Source organism: Triticum aestivum, chromosome 5A (genome assembly GCF_018294505.1).
Source record: "Triticum aestivum cultivar Chinese Spring chromosome 5A, IWGSC CS RefSeq v2.1, whole genome shotgun sequence".
In the NCBI taxonomy this organism is placed as follows: Eukaryota; Viridiplantae; Streptophyta; class Magnoliopsida; order Poales; family Poaceae; genus Triticum; species Triticum aestivum.
Genome location: NC_057806.1, coordinates 33,607,592 through 33,634,783, shown reverse-complemented (window position 1 = coordinate 33,634,783; position 27,192 = coordinate 33,607,592). Strand labels below are relative to the sequence as shown.

General features: G+C 45.2%; 1 long non-coding RNA gene across 1 annotated transcript; it reads right to left on the bottom strand.

The window, feature by feature from the left end:
* Positions 1-9,648: 9,648 nt before the first annotated feature.
* LOC123106439 (uncharacterized) lies at positions 9,649-11,600 on the bottom strand. Its single transcript, XR_006451338.1, has 3 exons — positions 11,453-11,600; positions 11,278-11,358; positions 9,649-9,990 (listed from the first exon to the last, which is right to left on the bottom strand). It is a non-coding gene; the product is annotated as an uncharacterized lncRNA (long non-coding RNA).
* Between the last annotated feature and the right edge of the window lie 15,592 nt (positions 11,601-27,192).

The following is a 27,192-nucleotide window of genomic DNA, read 5'->3' as shown; positions in this document are numbered from 1 at the left end:
TCCTAGCTTTGCTGCCGGTAATTACGTATGAAAGGACTCCTGCTGTTTTCTGGTAAAAAAATGTATGAAAGGACTTTGGTCCAATCGCACAACTCTGGACGTGGGCTGGGACACACAGCCCATGTGGTACGCACACGTAGACAGTCGGAACCCAGGGATCTGACGGCTGTCTTTGGTCCAATCGCACGGCTCACGAGGCGCCTCCTCGCAAAGGATCTACAATTTTGTTTCACTGCTGGCTGCCCATCTATTAATTAGCAGGGTTGTAGCGAAGCAGCCATGATGGCCTTCCCATAAAAAAAGGGTTGTAGCGAAGTACTTAAACGCAACGTCTTTCGCTGTTGTACAAGAATTCATGTTGAGTGATTGCACCGCTCTCCTTTTAAACATGTGAAAAGTCACCTCCGTAAGCGGTATGGGACTAACTTAATCGGCAGCACCAGTTCGCTATGCTTTGTTTCTGAGCGTGGAACTTGTACTAACGAGAATGACAGAAAAGGCTTGATCCCCAAATAGTCCATATGATAGGGTCTACTTTGCAAATTTAACAGAGATACTGAAGCATTGTTTTCGGGAACGCCTTCACATCTGTGCTGGCAATTTATAAAACGCCCCCTAATGTTTGACGTATTATGACGCTTTTTTAAAATGCCTTCAATTTGATATGGATGGAGGCGTTCGGTGTAAGCGCCTTGCTTACTACGACATTTGAAGGCAGTTTCTAAAGAACGCCTCTAGTCAAGCTAATCGAAGGCACTTTTTAAAAAGCCTTCTAGAAAATGCCTTTAAAACTCAGCCGTTTTGTAAGTGTGGGTGCCAATAGTGCTCCTAGGAGATGATGACGAACTAGGTCACTACTTGGTGGAGAGGTAGTGTACCAAGGCTTGATGAAGGTGTTGTTTACATAGACGGATTAGATTTAAGATTTGTTGATCGTCCCAACCCTACATGCGTGGCCACTCTACACCCTTATATGGGAAAGGGCATTATTGATTACCTAGTTCGTGCTAACATGGATACCCGCATTACTAGTGACGGGAGTGGCGTGGTCACTCTTGGGACGGGGTCGTGCCAGGTAGGGCGGCCATGACTGTTTTTACAGGGCACCGGACACACCGTTGGTACCACGTGCTTGTGTTATATGATGAATATGGAAGCATGGCTCCACAAAAATTTATTATGTGACAATGTTGGCACGGGGGCTGCTACCAATCGAGTGGACTCCTTGTTAGTCACGGCTAGAGGAAGATAGTGATCGGGTGCTTACCCTGGGTACTTGAGGTACTGCGGGTCGTGGATGACAAAGAAGCTTCCCGGATCTTGTGGGTAAAGTGTGCGACCTCTGCAGAGTGTCAAACTATTCGAATAGCCGTGTCCACGGTCAAGGACAGTTGGGTGGTGTTGCTTAAACTATGTCCATGTTTCTGACAAACAACACGGTTTGGTAATATTGTTAATGTGATTCATGAGGAAGTCACGATGAGCTTGAGCATGAGTTGTTCATAACTCTTTCTCGATGTTGATGTCTGTAACTTCCTAATACTTGTTGCAGACGCATTCATGTCCTTGACAAATGGTGATCATACTTGCATGAGAAAAAATAGCTTTCCGCAAAAATGCCAATTTAGTAGTAGAACCTTACATAATTATTCTGTTATTACTCTTGGTTTGCTTGCGAGTACATTCAATTCAAAGTACTTATTGGCTTGTCACAGGTTATTTTATTAGCCAGACATGAAAGAACATGATATAATGAAGAGTACCTTGGTGATGAACATGCGAGCTAGAACGCTTCCCAGTCAGAATGCCTGTAGGGTTAAGGCAGATGGCATGGGTCCAAGTTGTCGACAAAGATTTTCGCTGCGATGATATACTCAAGACCTGACCATAATGGTCATAATATGTATAAACCAGTATGTATGGATGTAAAACTCTTATTATTCAGGTTATGTGTGTTCAGTGAGCAGTGATCTCTGAAATCACTGTACATGTGCATTCGGTAATCACGAGTTACGAGTCAGGGTCCCCACAGTCCAGCAGCGCGGTGTCCTCCTGTACTGGCGTGTCGGTCGGAGTTGGCGACATCATCTATGAAGACGATGTGCGGCGGGGCCGCGGGCCGAAGCCGTGCACTTCACACCATTCTTGCCACGGGTTGGGCAATGCGCGCGTGAGGCGGCCATTCTCGTCGGGTGCCGCATCCGCGGCCTGGGGACGAGAGGTTGGGGCCGTTGCGCTGACCGACAACATTGTTCCGGGGTGCATAGTCCGCACGGCTGTGCCCCGCAGAGTCACACTAAGACGTTGAATGCCAATGCCGGATGCGGAGGTGGAGGCGAGGCTCCGAGTCCGGGGGCGTGCACGGGAGTCACGCTCGGTCCAACGGCGTGGTGACCGCGTCCAACGGTGATGGGCACGGCGAGCAGTGCGTCCAGCGGCGTCGCTGCCTCGCGATGAAGCAACGACGGAGTCCGCCGACTCCATGGCGACGGCGAGCAACAAGGCGGCAACGACGGCCATCCTCACAAATGAAGCGGAGGAAAAAGGAAACAAGACCGACATTACCGGCGAGTGCTCGCTCCCTTCCTCATTTTTGCGCTCCCGGTAGTTCTTCGTGCTAATAACGTTGTTTGAGATCGAAAAGAACAAATGATCGAACTCTCTCTTTATTTTGATGATGTACTTGTGCTTATATACAATGAAAAGGACACGACGGTTTGTTATGGGTTCCTCCATGGGAGGCAACTGCGGTGACATCTAAATGAGGAGCGGGGATTACCCCCTTAATAACCGCCAGGGTTATTATTTTTACGGAAAAAGTCTATTTTAAATAATGAACTTATACAAGTCGGGCAAAACAAGCCCCTAAGTCAAAATCCCTATCGATTGTACCCTGAACTATGCAATTCCGGTCTAAATCAAACATTGACAAAAGTCAACCGGGATTTGTCTAGCTGGTGGGCCAAGGACTGACACGACGGTTTGTTATGGGTGCCTCCACGGGAGGCAACTGCCATGACATCTAAATGAGAAGCGGGGATTACCCCCCTGATAACCGCCCGGGTTATTATTTTTTATAGAAAAAGTCTATTTTAAACAATGAATTCGTAGAGGTCAGGCGAAACAAACCCCTAAGTTGAAATCCATGTCGATTGTACCTTGAACTATGCAATCTCGGTCTAAATCAAACACCGGCAAAAGTCAACAGGGATTGGTCTAGCTGGTGGGCCAAGGACTGGCATGTTGACCATGGCGTGTGCACCCGTCCTCCACGCTGGGCCATCCCTTTTGTTTTTTTATTTGCTAAAAAAATTGTCTTTATTTTTCTGTCACTCGCACAGGCGGAAAACGCTAAAAAAATACACACTTGACAAGTTTCAAACCCGGAATCTGCAACAACAAATGCGCTGGTACAACCAGTTGGGATAGCGACCAAATCTATGTAGTATATAGCAACACAAAACAAAAAGAATCAACACCAGATTCGAATATTTTTAAAATTTTGACCGCTATTTTTTTCGGTGTTTATGAAAATCAATCACTTTTGAAATTTGTGAACAAATTTACGAAGCTAAATTTGGAAAATTCCTGTAAAATTTTGGAACATGCACATTTAATAAAACTCCGGAAGAAAAATTGAAAACATGAAAGTTTTATAAAATTTACAAACAGTTTTGAAACGGAAGCATTTTTTAAACTCCTGATTTTTTACTGAAAAGACAAACGTTTTTCGAATTTTATGAAATATAGGAATATTTTTTGAAACTCCAGAATAAATTAGAACACGCAACATTTTTTAATTTGTGAGGAATTTTGAAATGGAACCAATTTTTAAAATCGCAAACATTTATTTTGAAAAGTTGTCAAAAATATGGAACAAAAACATTCTGAACAATTTTATAATCCACGTTTTGAGCATTTCCAACTCTCCAAATATCAATGTTTTGTCCATTTCCAACTCGCCAGATATAACCCTTTCTCAAAGAGTTCATTCCCGCCATAATGCTTTGCCAAGTAAAGGAGGATCCCTTCTTTAAACTTGCGTTCATCAAATCTCCCTCAGGGAAATATTTAGCTCTCAAGATGGTTGCACATAAAGATTTCGGATTATCGAGAAGACGCCACGCTTGTTTAGCTAATAGCGCCAGGTTGAAACAGTGTATATCTCGGAAGCCCATCCCTCCTTGATCTTTTGGAACACACATTTTCCACCATGCCATCCAATGCATCCTCTTCTGATTGTCCTCGTCACCCCACCAAAACTGCGACATCGCGTCAATAATTCCTTTGCAATTTTTTTTAGGAATTTTAAAGACGGACATGGCATAGGTGGGGATGGCTTGTACAACAGATTTGAGCAGAATTTCCTTCCCTCCAGAAGATAACAATTTTTCCTTCCATCCACTAATTTTCATAATGATTCGATCGATCAGGAACTGGAAACAATCACTTTTGTCCATGCCCACATTTGCCGGCAAACCCAGGTATTTGTCATTGAGGACTTCAGTCATAATATTTAAAATTGTACATATTTGTGCCTTGTCTTCCACTTTAGTATTGGGACTAAAGAATATACTAGATTTTTCAACACTAACCATTTGCCCCGAGGCGGCACAATACAAATCCAAAAGTGATTTCAGCGCCTCCGCACTCCTTGGATTGGCTCGCATAAGGATCAAAGAGTGATCAGCAAAAAGGAGATTAGAAATTGATGGGGCATCTCTGCAAACATTTATACCGGAAATGTTTCCATTCTCCTCCGCATTAGCTAAAAGGGCAGTCAAACCCTCTGTACATAACAAGAATAAGTAGGGAGAAAGGGGATCTCCCTGCCTCAATCCTCTAGTTGGTTTAAAGCTCTCCATCTCATCATCATTAATACGGACCCGGTACTCCACAGAGGATACACATTTCATAATTAAATTCACCCAACTCTCTTGAAAACCCAATTTTAGCATAATTTCCTTTAAGAAACACCACTCCACTCGGTCGTATGCTTTGTGCATATCTAACTTGATGGCACACAAACCCTCTTTACCCGCCCTTTTCTTTTTAATTGTATGGAAACATTCATATGCCATCAAGATATTGTCTGTAATCAATCTTCCGGGCACAAAGGCACTCTGAGTTGGGCTAATAATATCTGATAGGATTATCTTTAGACGAGCAGCAATCATTTTTTAAATAACCTTATACACCACATTGCACAAGCTAATTGGTCTAAATTGGATTACCTTTTCAGGAAAGTTAATCTTTGGGATCATTACAATTGCAGTATCATTACATCCAGTTGGTATAGAACAGGTATTTACCGCTTGGAGAACCTCTTCGGTCAGGTCATCTCCCAACATAGACCAAAATCTTTTGTAAAAAACAGCATGGAGGCCGTCAGGACCTGGCGCTTTTAAATCACCAATGTCAAAAAGGGCCTTTCTAACCTCCTCGGCCGTATAGGGGGCGAGAAGAGCATCATTCATTTCATCGGTCACTTTTCGTTCAACAAGAGATAGAACCTCCAAATTAGGATGGGAAACTTCTGATGTGAAAAGGTTTGAGAAATACCCCATAATGTGATTCTTCATCTCTGTACCATGCACCCAAACACCATTATCATCAAGCAATTTTTTAATCTGATTTCTTTTCTTTCTGGCCGTTGCCGCATTATGAAAAAAGGAGGTGTTACGATACCCATGCAAAAGCCAGTTTGCGCGACCACGTTGTAGCCAGTAAATCTCCTCTTGTTCCGACAGATTTTCAGTGAGGACAAGAATCTCCTTTTGTCGCGCTTGAGACTCCGCACACATGGGTCCCCTCCGCAGCCTTTCTAGTTCCTTTTTTAGTTTGTTAATTCTTTTTTTCGACCCCTTTAGAATATCGTGGTCCCAAATATGCAGATCCGCCTTCACCGCCCGTGTACGCTCAGCGAGAGACGGCCCAATGCCCATCATCTTTGCTTTATCCCACGCTGTACGTACAATTTCTACAACTGTCTCTTCTTTGAGCCATCGAGCTTCAAATTGTTTTGCTCGACCCCTTGGGCGATTAAACATATTCACATCAAAGTAATCTATATCTAGTATGAGGGGTCGATGATCAGAGTGTACGTGTTCTTCATTTATGATCGCAGCCTGAGGAAATTTATTCGCCCAGTCCACATTGCAAACTGCATGGTCAAGTCTCTCCCTAATTTCACCTCTCCTCCAGGTGAAGAGATCGCCAATACATCCCATATCCTCTAGACCGCACTCTTGCAAACAATTGCGAAAATCTCTCATCATCGTGTTAGGTCTGGCGTTACCGCCCTCCTTTTCAGAAGACAGTAAAATTTCATTAAAATCACCCAAGACTACCCAGGGGTGTTTTCCCTTACAATGTAAGTTTCGAATATCATCCCAAGACAAACTACGCTCACTCCAGCTCGGACGACCATAAAACCCCGTAAAACGCCATTGTACAATATCCTCATTCATAAATAAAATATCAATGAAATTATCCGAGACATAATTCAAAACAACTTTATTTATCTTATGGTAAAACAAAACAAGGCCACCGGCCCGACCATCGCTCTCCACTACAAACATCGAATCAACATTTAAAACACGACGCAGCTCATCGGCTTTACATTTATTCAAATGAGACTCTGAAAGAAAAATCACATCTGCCTTAGTACGTCCTTGGAGCTCCAAGAGCTCTCGAACTGTCGTGGGGGAGAGCATACCACGGCAGTTCCATCCTAGGATTTTCATTTGGCCCGGCGCCATCATCTCCAACCGACTCCCTCCTCTGCTCCATATGCGCCTCCTCCTCCTCTGTCTCCTTAGCTACATGTGTGAGTACCCCATCCCCATTCTTCATAGTTACCACTCTGCCCATACAGACTCGCTTGGAGGACACATTCACATCATCATACAGGATACGCTCATAGCTCTCCATCTCTTTCTCAAAAGAAAATTCTAGTTCACTACCTGTTGGTCTAGGGTCAGATGGGATTCTCCTCTTTTTACCTATAGTTACCTTACGGGCATTCTCTACCCTCTCAGAAACTCCCACACTTTTTCCTTTCCTCCCCTTCCTCTTTTGCTGGCCCTGCTTCTCATTTTTCACAGCCTTAAAAGTAAATGCCACATTATCATTTGTTGTCTCCTGAGCCGCCAGCCTAGCAGCAACAACCCCTGTAAGAGCCTCCAGCACACCGGGCATGAATAATAGTCCATCATGTTTAGCACCAGTTGTAGCTGCACCCTGTGAAAAGTTGCCTCCACCCATCGGATGGATCCCCTGACCCTCCTGGCCAGTAGGACATCCACTGTGGCCAGCAGCAGCAGCCATCGCCTTGGTATGGCTGGGTTCTACTGGCCATATCAGCTCGTGGCCCTCCTGGCCCTGCAGCTCACCCGGATGGGTGCATCCCCGCACCGCCAGCCCTTGGCCCTCCTGGCAAGTTTAGCAGGGGCAGCCAGAGCCATTTCCCGGTTCGCCTGACCAGGAGCAGCAGCAAATAGAGCCGGCGGAGCCACATGAACCCGGCCCTCCTGGCCGAGTGGGAGACCCTCCTGGTCATGCGATGCACTGCGACGAGAGTCCTCCAGGGACTTACGGCCCTGGGCTGAAGCAGCGAGCACACCCACCTGGTCCACCTGACCAAGTGACGCATCAGCCGGAGCATGCGCCAGGACCTCCTGAACCCGGCCCTCCTGGCCGGTGGTTGTCTTGGCGGAAGTGGCGGGCCCCTTATCAGAGACCGTGAGCCCACTCACGGCAGTGGCCACCTTGACGACGTCCATGGGCTTGGGGTTGTTGTTGTTGTTGGCGATGCTTGTAGTCGGATTCTTGTCGCTGCGTGAGTAGTTCCCGAAGAGGAGACCCCTCCTGCTAGCACCTTGGCTCTTCCAGTAGGGCTCAACACTCAGATTTCTAGGGAAGCAAACTACTCTCTTCTCACTTGGGATTTTACAAAATCTCTCAGAAGTATGACCCACAATCCCACAACACTCACAGTACAAAGGAAGCTTCGCATATTTTACATTGAATTTAAGTATCTTAGAACTACCTAAGGGGGTAAACTCTACAGAAGTCTTCAAAGGTTCATGCAGTAGGAGCTTCACACGCACACACAAATATTTTTCAATGATCACATGGTTGCGGTGCCATACCTCCAGCACCTCTCCCAATTGATCCTCTAGAGACCACCCTATACTTTCTGTCATAAGCACGAACGGAAGATCTCGTACCTGGACCCATATGGTCATGACGCCAAGGTCTACCTCCGCCGGGTCGCCCTTGCCGTCGAACTCGGCGAAGATCAGCCCATCCCGCTTGAAGTGCCATGGCTGCGCCTGAAGCACAAACCGACGGTCACTTTCAGCGGCGAAGTTGAGGATGAACCTCCCATCGTCGCTGGCCACCTCTTGGAGGGTGGTCACCCCTTGGTTCTTCCAAGCCGTGTTTCGGAGATCATCGAGGATGGCCCTTGGGTTGACCTGGAAAGGAGAGAGGAGGCGTCCAACCACGAGGAAACCACCAATGGCCTTGCAGGCTGCCTCCATGTCGACGACCAGAGGACGACTCCCCGACATCTTCATCCCCAACTGATTATGCATTGCTATATGGAGAGAGGAACCAGAGGCATCCACAGCATTTGTCACCCCCCTCGAACCCTCTCCATTAGCTGGTTTCTTCCCCAAAACATCAGTCACCTTCCCTCCCTGACTCGCCATGACACACTCCCCTCGGTTGTGGCAAAATTTAGAAAGAAAGGAAAAGATAACCACTAGGGATTAGACTACTGATCCCTAGCTATCCATCAGACCAGCCCACTGCCGTACGATTGGAGTTGATTTAAGCGTCCGATCTAATTGACTTGGTGGACGTGGGCCTTTGGTAGTTAAGAGGGCTTTGGTAGTTTCCATCCATCGGCGCTAGCTCTTTAACTGCTAAAAGAAAACTGCTCCATGAAGCACGCACGGCATGTACTTTCCATGCACCAGCTTCCATATCTAAACAATTTCCATGATGCTTGCCATTGATTTCCCTCAATAAACCATTGATATTTCTTTGATTTACTACAGCCGTGCTTCATATGTTTCCAATAAACCATGCTTCATATGTTTCCCACAAACCATGCTTCATATGTTTATTTCCATCATACGGAAGTCATGCTTCCAACACTACAGCCGTGCTTCATAATCAGTAGCAAATCACAGCACTATCAGCTGGCGTGCTTCCTTCATTTTTTATATAAAATGCTTCCATGCATTATGATTCCAATTCTTTGATTTACTAGCAATTCAGTTGCTTTGTACAAAAATTAATAAATCTGCATAACTTAGTATTGTATTGTTTCGGCTCCAACAAAATCAACGGATCATATATCCATGATTTTTTTAGTACTTCCATCATTTAAGTTAGACATGGTTCCAATTTTGTGTTTCAGAGAGGCTATATATCACAAGTTCACAACTGATTCAAATTCTCGTCCAGTAGCAATATTTAACTGTTCATCACATATGCTTCCATGATTTGAATTATTGTTTCAACCATTGCCATTGTATGCTTCTTTTTCAATTTTCGTATATACTATTCGAAGTTGCTTGCTTCCAACAGAATTTTACAAAGCTTCATAGAATATCATTCAGTGCTTCGTCAACATAGAAAAAGAACAAAACATGCACCCTTTAGTTTCATTGCCTGCTTCAGTAGTAGCACCGACGCATATGCACATATTCATGTTAGCTGATTCCTGATTGTATCAATATTGTCCAATATTGTTTTAGTACTCGAGTAGCATTGTGGCATAGCTGCTGATGGGAGAGGGGGATGCTGTTGTTGTCGGTCGACGTCCTCGCCATTGCCGGCGCCACCCCTATCAGCCATCTCGTTGTCGGCGTCTCCGTCTACACACTAACCCTCGATAGCTGCAGAGAAGCCCTTGGTGAAGCGAAGGTCACCACTGCACTGTTGCTCATGACATTGTGCAACAAATATTGCTTCCTACATAGAGAGAGTATGCATCAAACATTGCTTCCAAAGATGTCAGAATTTGCACCAGAAGGAAATAAGAAGCACATTGTAGTGATGGCCAGAATATCTTAGCATTACTATTGAAGCATTACAGGAGTACGCACTAGCAATGTACTCCCTCCATCCCATAATATAAGAGCGCTTTTGATACTACACTAGTGTCAAAAACGATCTTATATTACGTGACAGAGTGAGTACCAAAGAAGCATTATAGGAGCAAAGTTAGGAAGCACATGCTCACGTGATGGAAGCATTATTTACAGGCAATAGAAACATTTTCTCATGCTGATGAACTATTTTCCCTTGCACGGAAACAATCACGACAAATAGAATATGACAGACAACAGGGAAGGGGAGATGACACAAGCGAGGCAGTGAGATAGCGAGTCCGCGTGATCATCGATGGAGTGTGCTGAAATGCGCTCTCGGTCGAGCAGGGACAGGACCGCAGCGATGGCCACGACACAATAGCGGTCGGCAGTGGCGGAGCCAGGAAAAATTAGGAGCCGGGGCGGACTTCCATTTTTTTTTGTGGGTAGGACTTCCAGTTAACTAAAAAGGCAGAGAGTTGCAATCGAATAATATGAATTACAAAGGAGCTCCTAGCTGCTCGACACTGCTCCACAAATATTAAATTTAAAGAATACAAAAAATATATGGAATTTAAGGATATCAAACCTGCATGCCAATCTATTCACGCGTAAAGGTTCGTGAGAGAAAAATCAGGAAACGTATCCGTGGTGAAGGAAATGCAGTCCAAATTAAAATCCATCCAAGCAGTTTTTTTTCTGTACATAGGACTTTTTTGTCTTTTTTGGCATGGATACATTTCCTGGTATTTTTCACGGAATTTCACACGAAAATAGATTGTACAACCAAGTTTGATATTCAAAAATATCATTATTTTTTTCCAAATTTCTCGGTATTTTTTTATGCTTAATGTTCATATAGGGGGTGAACCACCCCGGTGCTACAAATCATCTTCCTCGAATATTTGGTACATATTATGTAACTATAAGCATTAAACTAGAGAACCATAGATTTCAATCGGAATAAGCTCACTATTGTTGGCAACATAAATTAAGGTTGGTTCCGCCTATACAACACTTGAATTCTCAATACTTGATTTACGAATAAAAACTTTCTCATTTGAAATCATAATTAATATGGATCGGAGGATTAAGATTAAAATTCAATGATTTGGAATAACAGAACGAACTAACAATGATTAGGTTAGAGGAATCAAGAAAAAAATACCTAGCAAAGCGGAGAGATGGATTTTTCTTCAATGAGCCTGCTTGGAACGATCAATGATGGAATTCCCAATCGCCTACATTACTGGAATTTACGAACATAAAAAAAACAAATCCGAGGAGTGGAATCTGATGCTACAAATTGCACGCATCAATCCTGGCTAAGCAGGATCAGTCACCTGGAAAATCGAAGCATCAATCTCTGAGCAGGAATGGTTGGTAGGAGGCACCGTTGGCTGCCGGCTTGCCGCCTTTGCTGGGAGGCGCTGCGCCAGTTCGCGACGATTGCCTCTGCAAAACTGCTACTGCGGGGCGGCTTGAGCCGTCGCAATAGATCTAGGTGGAGGCGACGACCATGAACCGTGGAGACGTGGTTTGCCTAGCAACTTGTTGCGCTGCCAGCTACTGAGGCCTTGAGACGTGCAGCCTTTTGGGCCTAGGATTAGGAAGTTTACTAGATGGGCTTAAAAGTAGACCCAGCTAATTAGCCACCAAGCAAGGCCTACGGACTATTTGCCCGGGCAGATCACGGTAACCCAGCTTCGATTAGACGTCAGCTTGCCGGTGAGCCCGGCAGCTGCCCCGGGTCGCCGGGTACTGACTCCGCCACTGGCGGTCGGCGACGAGGGAGGCAAAGTGTGTGTTGTAGCCGCGGTAGCATCAACGGACGAGGATGGCGGAGCATGAGTATTACTTTTATGTCCAACACTCCAACTTAAGTTCCATTTCAAAAGAAAAAGGGCAGACCAAGCAAGCAATAGAGAAAGATGAAAGGGCAGACCTCGGCGAAGTTCACTGTGCGACGGTGTGCGGGTAGGCTGGCGTGAGTTCCATCTTCTCCTGGTGGAACATGATACCATGGGCGTAGGTGGTGAGGTTTCCACCGGAGCAGGATGGGTCGGAGGCGAGGCCGCTCACGAACCGGGCGACGTCGTCGGCGGATGAGACGCCAAGCAGGGCGGAGCTCTTCCAAGGTTTTGCCGCGTGCTCCGACGACCACCAGGCCGACCGTCGAGTAGATGGACAACGGCGAGGAGAGCAGGAGGCAGCTGCGTGCGAGGCGAGATGGAGGAGATTGGGTCGGTGGTGGCTGCGACTGGAATCAGGAGAGATTAGAGGAGATATTAGGGAGACGTTTACGCGCGTGGGCTGCGGCCAGTTTGTTCCTGCCGATGTTTTTTTTTTCAAAAGAAGCACAACTGTGAGACGTCAGATTTGAACTGAATCGACGGTGTTGGACTGGTCTAGCGCTCGACTTTTTATGATACTATAGATAGATAGTGTTTCCCAAAAGATGGGCACTTGCGTATATTATGTGGTCCAAACTTTCTGCCCATAATACACAAAAGAGTTAATGTTAGGGCATGTACAATGGTTGATAAGATAGTTTTATCTTAAGTTTTGCATGTAATTTAGAGATGATAAAAAAGAGAGTCTACAATGGGTCATCTCTTAGCCTTATCTTCAATAACTAGCAATTTCTAAAAACGTGGTGAGACACATTGTGCTAAGAGATCATCTCTTGTCTTCTCTTAAATAAGAGAAGACAAGTCTTTTCTTATGAGTTTTCTCTCCTCCATCTCATCATTTATCCTACGTGACACTTCTAAGATAGCATCATTATACATGCCCTTAATCATGAGAGAGTTGCTAGATTAGATGGGTCCATACAAGTGCATGCACGCACAAAAGCTAGAAAGGAATTGTTTGTTTACTAACCGATTTCCGTGCATGCGTTTGGAGAAATAACAGGACGTGAAGAACATGGAGAATTAAAAAGAAAGAGACTACAACATGCGCCAGATTTGTTAGCTGTGTTTCACGGGATATACAAACTACCGATCTGCATGTCCTAGAAAATAGGAAGGGAAGGAGTCTGCGTGTACATGCAGATATCAATCGGCCAGCTGTGTACGTTTGGAAAAAGAAAACAAAAATAGAAGATCATAACAATTACAGCAAAGAAATCGGCTGCGCCACAAGTCACGCAAGGGTAGGTAAATCATGCACGTAATACGGCCTGCGTGCCTTGTTTAGGCCGAACTCATTAGTGTCGGTTTGTATCTAGCTATATATAGTTTTGGCCGTCCAGACTTTACTAGTAAACGTGCATGTGCAACGCACGTATCATAATATAACTCTTATAAAAATATTTATTTTGAATATAGTTTCTTTTTTAGCAAGTTACTTTTACCGAAGCATTTAAATGCGTCATATACCAAACAATATGATCACACATGTAACATACAATTTGTGGGATCTGTGTTGTTTGCATCATTTTTCAAGTCTCAATTTCTTAAATTATCATAATTCAAGTCCACTAAAATGACAACTAGCTTTGTTCTACAATCTGTCGTATGAGCTAATAAAGTAGTAACCAGAGTTAGTTTTGAAAATAGTGGTACAACATAGGACAAGTATAATGATACGCGGCGAAAAATACCTGTGTAGGAGTGTCAAAAAAAATATCTCATGTGAAGTACTTCATAAAATTTAACATCCATAGACCACAAGATAACTTGTATGATTACAGAACTTTTATAAAAAGAGTAACAACTTTTATAGAGATTCATATAATAAATTTTAAAATCATCAAACAAAAATGACCGTAACCAGCCCTGATGATTTTTAGAAGATAAAAAAGATGGCAGGCATGCAGGCGAATCGGATAAAAAGAATGGGTCTTTTTAGAAGAATTTTTTTGTATTTGGACAAGCCGCACAGTCATAATCTCTCTCTGGTCACTGCCTAATTTTATTGAAAAAAACATTACCTATCCTCCCAATCGCTCCCTCAGTCCCTCACATTTCTCGCCCCGTTCCCCATTCTCCCATGGTGGCCACACCCTCACTCCACAGTCGGCGCCGGCGCTCCCTGGTCTGGCCGCTACTCACCTTCGTCACCACCGTCGGTGCTTCCTGGTCAGGCCGCGGCTCCCCTTCGCAGCCGCTGCTCTTCCTCCCCTTCATGTCGAATCGCTCGTGGAAGTGGCCGAGGAGGCCCTCGAGCTCGGCATGCTCGCGCCAGCGATAGGCGCCGCCGGAGGTGGACGCGGAGGTGTGGCACTCGCTCGCTCCTGCTCTACCCTGCACCTTCTCCGAATCCGTTCGCCGAAGTGCTCGAGAAGGCGTTCGAGGTCGGCATGCTAGCCGACGACGCCAGGCCCCTCCCTCCTCCGGATGCCCTCGCCGTCGCCGCCATGAGCCTCTCCACCCTCTCCCGTGAGGTCGTCCGGGTCCAGGTAAGTCCCTCTCTCCAACTCCGCCACCTGCTCCGAAATCACCATGAATGTTCCCAAGACCGTGTATAATTGTTCTGTTATAGGGTTTTTTTAGAAAAGCTGATTTAACTGAGTATTATTCTGCTCTAGATTGCTACACCTGCTGGTTGTGAGTGGATCCAAGAGTTAACTTGATACAGTATCCTTTCAAAAGATGATAGATTATCTTCATGAAAGAAAGGAAGTTGGAAAATTATTATTGAAGAGGAATTCAGTGTCATGGGTTTCTCAAGAGCTAAAATGGAACAAGAAGTGCAAAACTGGCAATTCTTTTTGTAATACTATTAAGCTCGTCATGGTGGTTACCATGAATGAGTGTCTGGTTTAATCTTTAGAAAGTGAGTTTTCTGTTACAATGTTCCCTTTCAAGACTGTTATATGATAAATCATCCGCTTAGTTGGTGGCTATGTTGATGATAAGGCCGTTAATGGTTCAGATTTCCCGAGGGAGGAGAAGGAGGTGCCGACAGGGGATGGGAGCAACAAGTATAATTCAAAGAGTATGTTTCGAATCTGAGTTGCATTGCACAGTATTTTTATTGCTCTAAGAAATCCATGGAGTTGTATATGGAACATTCCTTCATGTGATAGGCATATTTGTTTACTAAATCAAACTACGTAGTTCCAACAAACAGACATTCAAATGCACCATTTTACACTCTGAAAGTAGGAAGTTCAACTTCTTTAGTGTTTAGAATGGATCAGGTGTACTTCAGATGTTTTCAGTTTTAAATAATTATGCACATTCTCACTCATCATGTGTACAAAAAGTGGGTTTATACAGATTTATACAATTCATTATAACATCCTGGAGCTGAAACTAATTCGATTAATTTGGTCGTTCTCTGATGTGTGCTCACATTAATACCATTGGCAGCTTTGTAATTCGCTAAGCTAAATTCAATATTTCTGGTGTTCTGCGACAACTCAAGTCACCTTCATAATTTCTGGAAGCCAACTTTTTTTACACCAGGCCAAGGAGATGGAGTGCATGATTCAGTCAGTTACAAAATTGCAGTAGCCAAAACGCTAACCATTTTCTAGATAGAAAATCATTAATTACCGTTCCCTCTCCATTTGCCTCTTCAGCTCCTTAGGGTCTACATCTATGATACAATCTAGTTAGTTTAGCATCTCACCAGTTATCTGAATAATACAGCCGCATCCAGTACAATGGCATTTTTACCTTGGTACATGGCATCTCATCACAGTTATTTGAATAATAAATAAGCATGCAGTAAAAGGGCACTTTTACCTTGGGCATGGCCAGGGGTGTGTATGGTACATTTTGCTCATCATTAAGCAGTGCTGTTGAAGCATGTTTCTTCTCACGGGCTTCACGACGTCTTTTAAGAATATCATCTTCCTCGCGTGCATAATACTCTTTTTTCCTCTGCCTCTTCAATTCTTCAGGGTCTTTATAAATACATACCGCAAGTTAGCACATAAGCAACAGCAAAAACAGTAGCACAAAGTATAGGAACTGGTTGATGATAGTTACCCAATGATTGGTTGTTGCTTATATCCTGAAATGGGGTGTGCGCCCCCGCACTATTGGGAGATGACATACCTTCGCCTTCATGTGAATATTCATGTCATTAATTTTGAGAAGCATGGAAATTGTGGAAATTAATCATGAACACCACCATCAGATGCAAACATAGTACACTGTCCTTTCTCTTGATATTGTGTTTCAGCAGAGTTCTACTTTGACATTAATAACAATTTTGAATGGCAGATCCCCTTATTGGACCACATTCAGTTGCCGGCCCTGCTGTTTGACATCCATGGTGATGCTGATGATGATCTTGGCAAGGGTAATGCTTTGATTTCATAGACATGTTGCTTTGATAGCTAGAGAATTAATTCTCAAGAGGACTTTGTGATTTAGTGTTCGTATGATATTTTTTAGTTGGGGCTGTTTTTTTCAAGGATTTTCTCTGTCCACTACATCATGAATCTGGTAATATAAAAGTAATATCTATTTCTGATTATGTAATGACCGACTGTTATCTTGCTTCTTAGTCATGTATCTTCAGATTTTATGTATCTGCCTGGGGTCTTGGTATGTCCTTGAGCACGCATGAGGTATGTATGTATCTGTTGGTATCTTAGTGCACTTTGTTGTTTCAGAGTAGCACTCTATAATTTGGCCCATGCCTATGAGTGTATATGCACGTACACCATAGGTCCGAGCTGAAACTAATTATGATTAATTTTCTTGTTCTGTGATGTGCGCTTACGTTAATACCATTGGCACCTTTGTAAATTCTATAAGCTAAATCCAATATTTCAGGTGTTCTGCGAGAACTCAAGTCACCTTCGTAAATTTTGAAAGCCAAGGAGATAGGGTGCATGATTTAGTTAGTTACAAAATTGCAGCAGCCAAAACACTAACCATGTTCCACATAGAAAACCATTAATTACAGATATAAAACGAACGGCTTATAGCATTGTGCTGTGCAACTGTTTGTTTTTTAGAACTCTATTCTGAAAATTCTAATCCTGTATAATGCTGCAACAGGTCAAACGAAGAAGTTGAACCTAAAGAAGGGCAGGGAAGAATTACAGCTTCGTGTGGCCGGCTGGTTCAGGGGACGTGCAGGGCGGGCGCGGCACCGGGTGCCGGGGTAGGCTCCTGGGCACGGGCTATCTCGCGGACGGGCCACACGGCGAGGGCAGGGTCGTGGGCGCCCGCTATCTCGCTGATGGATTACACACTGAGCGGCAACAATCGGCGGTGGCGATTGTGCAGGGAGCGACTGAGCGGCGCAGGGCTCACGAGGTATCGGTGCAGGCAGAAGACGTGGTTGGTGGGAGGCATCGAGGTCAAGGGCGAGGGGAGCTGATTTAGTTGAGTTTCCGTATTAGTTTGCGATCACAATTGCGTGATTGCTGGGGACGCGGGCTGGTAGTTGGAATATTCCTTCGGTGGTGGAGTATGGTCAGTCATGGGAATTTGCTAAGTGCACACCGTGGAGGCATTAGATCAATAATGACTGTTGGATTGAGATTTGTGGGACTAATTGTATGGTGCTGATTGGTTCGTATGTTTTGTGGAACTAATTGCTAGGTGCACATAAGAAAATTCTTGTTTGATTGTTTAATAGTAGTGGAGATAGTTTTTTAGGTTAGTTTCTTTAGAGTTTGGGCAGACTATGAAGCGGCCCTCTGGGCGTTCATCTTGTTTATTATTGTGAGATTTTCTATCAAGAAAATTACACTTTGGCGAGAGGATTCTCGTGATCAAGAGTTTGCTAGCTTTTGGCTTGAGGTCCATCGGCGACGACGGATTGCGTGCTGGTGACGTCTGTTGGGGAACGTAGCAGAAATTCAAAATTTTCCTACGTGTCACCAAGATCTATCTATGGAGAGACCAGCAACGAGTAGAAAGAGAGTGCATCTACATACCCTTGTAGATCGCTAAGCGGAAGCGTTCAAGTGAACGGGGTTGATGGAGTCGTACTTGTCGTGATTCAAATCACCGATGATCCTAGTGCCGAACAGACGGCACCTCCACGTTCAACACACGTACAGCCCGGTGACGTCTCCCACGCCTTGATCCAGCAAGGAGAGAGGGAGAGGTTGAGGAAGACTCCATCCAACAGCAGCACAACAGCGTGGTGGTGGTGGAGGAGCGTGGCAATCCAGCAGGGCTTCGCCAAGCACCATGGGAAAGGAGGAGTAGGGAGAGAGGTAGGGCTGTGCCTGAACTTCGTGTATAGCTCCCATGCGTCTCCCCACTATATATAGGGGTGGAGGGGCTGGTTTCTTGCCCTCCAAGTCCATTGGGGCGTTGGCCAAGGTGGGAGGAAAGAAATCTCATTATTTCCTTCCCCACCGATTGTTATCCCCCCTTTTTAGGGATCTTGATCTTATCCCTTCGGGATATGATCTTATTCCTTCTAAGGGGGGATCTTGGTGCGCCTTGACCAGGGGTGTGGGGCCTTGCCCCCACTACCCACGTCCATGTGGGTCCCCCCATGCAGGTGGGCCCCACTCCGGAACCTTCTAGAACCTTCCCGGTACAATACCGAAAAATCCCGAACATTTTCCGGTGGCCAAAATAGGACTTCTCATATATAAATCTTTACCTCCGGACCATTCCGGAACTCCTCGTGACGTCCGGGATCTCATCCGGGACTCCGAAAAACATTCGGTAACCACATACAAACTTCCTTTATAACCCTAGCGTCATCGAACCTTAAGTGTGTAGACCCTACGGGTTCGGGCGACATGTAGACATGACCGAGACATTCTCTGGTCAATAACCAACAGCGGGATCTGGATACCCATGATGGCTCCCACATGTTCCATCATGATCTCATCGGATGAACCACGATGTCAAGGACTTAATCAATCCCGTATTCAATTCCCTTTGTCTATCGGTATGTTACTTGCCCGAGATTCGATCGTCGGTATCCAATACCTTGTTCAATCTCGTTACCGGCAAGTCTCTTTACTCGTTCCGTAACACATCATCCCGTGATCAACTCCTTGGTCACATTGCGCATATGATGATGTCCTACCGAGTGGGCCCAGAGATACCTCTCCGTTTACACGGAGTGACAAATCCCAGTCTCGATCCGCATAAAACAATAGATACTTTCGGAGATACCTGTAGTGCACCTTTATAGTCACCCAGTTACGTTGTGACGTTTGATACACCCAAAGCATTCCTACGGTATCCAGGAGTTACACGCTCTCATGGTCGAAGGAAGAGATACTTGACATTGGCAAAGCTCTAGCAAATGAACTACACGATCTTTTGTGCTAGTCTTAGGATTGGGTCTTGTCCATCACATCATTCTCCTAATGATGTGATCCCGTTATCAACGACATCCAATGTCCATAGCCAGGAAACCATGACTATCTGTTGATCACAACGAGCTAGTCAACTAGAGGCTCACTAGGGGCATATTGTGGTCTATGTATTCACACGTGTATTACGATTTCCGGATAATACAGTTATAGCATGAATAAAAGACAATTATCATGAACAAGGAAATATAATAATAATACTTTTATTATTGCCTCTAGGGCATATTTCCAACAGTCTCCCACTTGCACTAGAGTCAATAATCTAGTTCACATCGCCATGTGATTAACACTCACAGGTCACATCGCCATGTGACTAATACCCAAGAGTTTACTAGAGTCAGTAGTCTAGTTCACATCACTATGTGATTAACACTCAATGAGTTTTATGTTTGATCATGTTGCTTGTGAGAGAGGTTTTAGTCAACGGGTCTGAACCTTTCAGATCCGTGTGTGCTTTACAAATCTCTATGTCATCTCCTAGATGCAGCTACCATGCTCTATTTGGAGCTATTCCAAACAACTGTTCAACTTGGAGCTATTCTAAATTATTGCTCCATTATATGTATCCAGTCTCTCTACTCAGAGCTATCCGGATAGGTGTCAAGCTTGCATCGTCGTAACATTTACGACGAACTCTTTTACCACCTCCATAATCGAGAAAATTCCTTAGTCCACTAGTTACTAAGGATAACTTTGACCGCTGTCCTGTGAGCCATTCTTGGATCACTCTTGTACCCCTTGACTGACTCATGGCAAGGCACACTTCAGGTGCGGTACACAGCATAGCATACTGAAGAGCCTACGTCTTAAGCATAGGGGACGACCTTCGTCCTTTCTCTCTATTCTGCCGTGGTCGAGCTTTAAGTCTTAACTTCGTACCTTACAACTCAGGCAAGAACTCCTTCTTTGACTGGTCCATCTTGAACACCTTCAAGATCATGTCAAGGTATGTGCTCATTTGAAAGTATTATTAAGCATTTTGATCTATCCTTATAGATCTTGATGCTCAATGTTCAAGTAGCTTAATCCAGGCTTTCCATTGAAAAACACTTTCAAAATAACCCTATATGCTTTCCAGAAATTCTACGTCATTTCTGATCAACAATATGTCAACAACATATACTCATCAGAAATTCTATAGTGCTCCCACTCACTTCTTTGGAAATACAAGTTTCTCATAAACTTTGTACAAACCCAAAATTTTTGATCATCATCAAAGCATACATTCCAACTCCGAGATGCTCACTCCAGTCCTTAGAAGGATTGCTAGAGCTTTGCATACTTATTAGTATCTTTCGGGATTGACAAAACCTTCCGGTTGTATCACATACAACCTTTCCTCATTAAAATCATCGAGGAAACAATGTTTTGACATCCTATCTGCAAGATTTCATAAATAATGCAGTAATCGCTAATATAATTCCAACAGACTCTTAGCATCGCTACGAGTGAGAAAATCTCATCGTAGTCAACTCCTTGAACTTGTCGGAAAACATCTTAACAACAAGTCGAGCTTTCTTAATGGTGACATTTACCATCATCGTCTGTCTTCCTTTTGAAATCCATCTGTACTCATTAGCCTTACGACCATCGAGCCGTTCTGCCAAAGTCTACACTTTGTTTTCATACATGGATCCTCTCTTGGATTTTATGGCCTCAAGCCATTTATCGGAATCCGGGCCCACCATCGCTTCTCCATAGCTCGTAGGTTCATTGTTGTCTAGCAACATGACCTTCAAGACAGGATTACGTACCACTCTGAAGTAGTACGCATCCTTGTCATCCTACGAGATTTGGGAGTGACTTGATCCGAAGTTTCATGATCAATATCATAAGCTTCCACTTCAATTGGTGTAGGTGCCACAGGAACAACTCCCTGTGCCCTGTCACACACTAGTTGAAGAGACGGTTCAATAACCTCATCAAGTCTCCACCATCCTCCCACTCAATTCTTTCGAGAGAAACTTTTCCTCGAGAAAGGACCCGATTCTAGAAACAATCCATATTGCTTTCGGATCTTAGGAGGTACACCCAACTGTTTTGGGTTTCCTATGAAGATGCATTTTATCCGCTTTGGGTTCGAGCTTATCAACCTGAAACTTTTTCATATAAGTGTCGCAGCCCCAAACTTTTAAGAAACGACAACTTAGGTTTCTCTAAACCATAATTCATACGGTGCCATCTCATCGGAATTACGTGGTGCCCTATTTAAAGTGAATGTGGTTGTCTCTAATGCCTAACCCATGAACGATAGTGGTAATTCGATAAGAGACATCATGGTACGCACCATATCCAATAGGGTGCAACTATGATGTTCGGACACACCATCACATTATGGTGTTCCAGGCGGTATTAATTGCGAAACAATTTCCACAATGTCTTAATTGTGTGCCAAAACTCGTAACTCAGATATTCATCTCTATGATCATATCATAGATATTTTATCCTCTTATCACAATGATCTTCTACTTCACTCTGAAATTACTTGAACCATTCAATAATTCAGACTTGTGTTTCATCAAGTAAATATTCTCAACATCTACTCGAATCATCTGTGAAGCAAGATCATAACGATATTCACTGCATGCCTCAGCACTCATTGGATTGGACACATCAAAATGTGTTACTTCCAACAAGTTGCTATCTTGTTCCATCTTACTGAAAACGAGGCTTTTCAGTCATCTTGCCCATGTGGTATGATTTGCATATCTCAAGTGATTCAAAATCAAGTGAGTCCAAACGGTCCATTTGCATGGAGTTTCTTCATGCATATACACCAATAGACATGGTTCGCATGTCTCAAACTTTTCAAAACGAGTGAGTCCAAAGATCCATCAACATGGAGCTTCTTCATGCGTTTTATACCATTATGACTTACATGGCAGTGCCACAAGTAAGTGGTACTATCATTACTATCTTATATCTTTTGGCATGAAAATGTGTATCACTACGACCGAGATTCAATAAACCATTCCTTTAGGTGCAAGACCATTGAAGGTATTATTCAAAAATAGAGTAACCATTATTCTCCTTAAATGAATAACCGTATTGCGATAGACATAATCCAATCATGTCTATGCTCAACGCAAACACCAATCTCGGTGGTAGAGGGAGCGTGCGATGCTTGATCATATTAACATAGCAACCGAACCGGTATCCAATACCCTGGTGCTACTAGGAGTACTAGTAAAGTACACATTAACATAATGTATATCCAATATACTTCTATCGACCTTGCCAGCCTTCTCATCTACCAAGTATCTAGGGTAATGCTGCTCCAGTGGTTGTTCCCCTTATTACAGAAGCACTTAGTCTCGGGTTTGGGTTCAACCTTGGGTTTCTTCACTAGAGCAGCAGCTGAATTGCCGTTTCATGAAGTATCCCTTTGTTCCCTTGCCCTTCTTGAAACTAGTGGTTTCACCAACCATCAACAATTGATGCTCCTTCTTGATTTCTACTTTCGCGGTGTCAAACATCATGAATATTTCAAGGATCATCATATCTATCCCTGATATGTTATAGTTAATCACGAAGCTCTAGCAGCTTGGTGGCAATGACTTTGGGGAAACATCACTATCTCATCTGGAGGATCAACTCCCACTCGATTCAAGTGATTGTTGTGCTCAGACAATCTGAGCACAAGCTCAACGATTGAGCTTTTCTCCCTTAGTTTGCAGGCTAAGAAAATCGTCGGAGGTCTTATACCTCTTGATGTGGGCACGAGCCTGAAATCCCAATTTCAGCCCTCGAAACATCTCATATGTTCCGCGACGTTTCAAAAACGTCTTTGGTGCCTCTACTTAAACCATTTAATTGAACTATCACGTAGTTATCAAAACGTGTATGTCCGATGTTCGCAACATCAACAAACGACGTTGGGGTTCAGCACACTGAGCGGTGCATTAAGGACATAAGCTTTCTACTGATCGCATAATCGCTACTATCAACTTTCAACTATATTTTCTCTAGGAACATATCTAAACAGTGGAACTAAAGCGCGAGCTTACGACATAATTTGCAAAAGGTCTTTTGACTATGTTCAGGATAATTAAGTTCATCTTATGAACTCCCACTCAGATAGACATCCCTCTAGTCATCTAAGTGATTACATGATTCGAGTCAACTAGGCCGTGTCCGATCATCACGTGAGACGGACTAGTCATCATCGGTGAACATCTTCATGTTGATCGTATCTACCATACGACTCATGCTCGACCTTTCGGTCTCCGTGTTCTGAGGCCATGTCTGCACATGCTAGGCTCGTCAAGTTAACCCTAAGTGTTTTCGCTGTGTAAAACTGTCTTACACCCGTTGTATGTGAACGTAAGAATCCATCACACCCGATCATCACGTGGTGCTTAGAAGCGACGAACTGTAGCAACGGTGCACAGTTAGGGGAGAACACTTCTTGAAATTTTGTAAGGGAGCATCTTATTTACTACCTCGTCCTAAGAAAACAAGATGCATAAACATGATAAACATCACATGCAATCAAATAGTGACATGATATGGCCAATATCATTTTGCTCCTTTTGATCTTCATCTTCGGGGCTCCATGATCATCATCGTCACCGGCACGACACCATGATCTCCATCATCGTGTCTTCATGAAGTTGTCACGCCAACGACTACTTCTACTTCTATGACTAACGCGTTTAGCAATAAAGTAAAGTAGTTTACATGGCGTTCTTCAATGACACGCAGGTCATACAATAAATAAAGACAACTCCTATGGCTCCTGCCGGTTGTCATACTCATCGACATGCAAGTCGTGAATCCTATTACAAAAACATGATCAATCTCATACATCACATATCATTCATCACATTCTTCTTGGCCATATCACATCACATAGCATACCCTGCAAAAACAAGTTAGACGTCCTCTAATTGTTGTTGCATGTTTTACGTGGCTGCTATGGGTTTCTAGCAAGAACGTTTCTTACCTACGCAAGACCACAACGTGATATGCCAATTGCTATTTACCCTTCATAAGGACCCTTTTCATCGAATCCGTTCCGACTAAAGTGGGAGAGACTGGCACCCGCTAGCCACCTTATGCACCAAGTGCATGTCAATCGGTGGAACCTGTCTCACGTAAGAGTACGTGTAAGGTCGGTCCGGGCCGCTTCATCCCACAATACCGTCCAAACAAGATTGGACTAGTAACGGTAAGCATATTGAACAACATCAATGCCCACAACTACTTTGTGTTCTACTCGTGCAAAGAATCTACGCAATAGACCTAGCTCATGATGCCACTGTTGGGTAACGTAGCAGAAATTCAAAATTTTCCTACGTGTCACCAAGATCTATCTATGGAGAGACCAGCAACGAGTAGAAAGAGAGTGCATCTACATACCCTTGTAGATCGCTAAGCGGAAGCATTCAAGTGAACGGGGTTGATGGAGTCGTACTTGTCGTGATTCAAATCACCGATGATCCTAGTGCCGAACGGACGGCACCTCCGCGTTCAACACACGTACAGCCCGGTGACGTCTCCCACGCCTTGATCCAGCAAGGAGAGAGGGAGAGGTTGAGGAAGACTCCATCCAACAGCAGCACAACAGCGTGGTGGTGGTGGAGGAGCGTGGCAATCCAGCAGGGCTTCGCCAAGCACCATGGGAGAGGAGGAGTAGGGAGAGAGGTAGGGCTGTGCCTGAACTTCGTGTATAGCTCCCATGCGCCTCCCCACTATAGGGGTGGAGGGGCTGGTTTCTTGCCCTCCAAGTCCATTGGGGCGTTGGCCAAGGTGGGAGGAAAGAAATCTCATTATTTCCTTCCCCACCGATTGTTATCCCCCCTTTTTAGGGATCTTGATCTTATCCCTTCGGGGTATGATCTTATTCCTTCTAAGGGGGGATCTTGGTGCGCCTTGACCAGGGGTGTGGGGCCTTGCCCCCACTACCCATGTCCATGTGGGTCCCCCCATGCAGGTGGGCCCCACTCCAGAACCTTCTAGAACCTTCCCGGTACAATACCGAAAAATCCCGAACATTTTCCGGTGGCCAAAATAGGACTTCCCATATATAAATCTTTACCTCCGGACCATTCCAGAACTCCTCGTGACGTCCGGGATCTCATCCGGGACTCCGAAAAACATTCGGTAACCACATACAAACTTCCTTTATAACCCTAGTGATGGGGTTATGTACCCAGGGTAGGGTCATGGACCTGATCCAAGTAACTTACCCCAGGACATCCTTGGAAGAGGTCGCCTTCTAGTCGACCAATGAGGATTCACTCGACTGGACGGAAGGACTCGACCACGAAGACTCACTCGACCACCAGGAGGTCAAGAGACACTCTGCACTGTAACAGCCTGTAATCAAGTAGACTTTATGATAGTAAAGGCACTTTATGTGGGGCGTTACCAGTAACGCCCCAGACTTAACTCACCTTAAACCCTCTCCTACGTGGGCTGGCTGGGGTCCTGGCGCACTCTATATAAGCCACCCCCCTCCACAGGCAGAGGGGTTCGGCACCTTGTAGCTCATATACACATAATCCACTCGACCGCCTCCGGGCTCCGAGACGTAGGGCTGTTACTTCTTCCGAGAAGGGCCTGAACTCGTACATCCTTTGTGTTTACAACCTCTCCATAGCTAGGACCTTGCCTCTCCATACCTACCCCCACTCTACTGTCAGGCTTAGAACCACGACAGTTGGCGCCCACCGTGGGGCAGGTGTTTTAGCGATCTTGTGGAGAAGTTGCGATTCTTCCGAGTACTTTCATCATGGTGTCTGCTGGAGTTTTGGTCGAGGGTCAAGAGATCCGTCTCGGCACTCTCACCTTCATCGCCGACGACTCCGCATGGCTCCAGGAGGCTCCACTCGACGTAGATGCGCTCCCCGTCCGCGGTGCGACGCATTTTCGCGCATGTGTCCGCGGCGTTCTGCTGCGGCAACCGTCGACCCAGTATCGGTCGACTCCTCCATCGTCCACCCTCCCGGTATCCCGCCAGCGCAAGCGCTCGGGCCGGTCGAGGCTTCAGCGATGGGTGAGGCACGCGGTGGCTCGCCAATCGGCCACAACCCAAGTTGCGGCAATCGAGCCCGACGAACCTCTCTACGGCTTGTTCGATCAGTCGACTGGCTCCATAGAGACTGCATCCGAGTGTGGTAGCAGTGATCCAGCGGCGGAAATCTTGATGGTCGACGGGCCCCACAGTCGCCCTGGCTTCGCCCGAGGTGGTGGAGCGGGTGATGGCGGCGACCCTACACGAGGCTACGAAGAGTACCAGCCCGAGCCACTCGACTCTCTGCAAAGAGAAGAGCTTCGCCGCAGGAACGAGGATCCCCTGCGTATTCCCATCGCAGGAGAAACCCCCGAGGCTCGTGCCTTGGAGGAGGCGCGTCTGGCCAATTTGGCCGAGCGCACTCGACTGGAGAACCTTCAGCGAGCACTCGACGAGCGCGCGCGGCAACGAGTTCCCGACACCAGTCGACGTCAACTCTTCCCACCAACTCAGGTATACCGAACCCCAGTTCAGAATTTAGCAGCTGCGACCCGTATAGCAGAGTCCATCCAGCCTTCGCAGTCGGAAGCTGGCAGAGGTTTGCTGCAGATCAGGGATCTACTCCGGGCAGCAGGAGATCAGAATTCAGCCGTGTCTCAGTCGCGCAACAGAATTCACAGTCGATCCGTCACTGTGAATATGGCTCAGTCGGCGCACAGCCCCAGATCGCCTCCGCGGCGCGAAGGGCATGAGAATCGGCGAGATCAATATGGCGACAGACTCGACCGAGATGACAGGCGTCGAGTGCCCTCTTCCCCTCCGAGGGGTGGGTCTTACGCTCCTCGGCAGCCAGATGACAG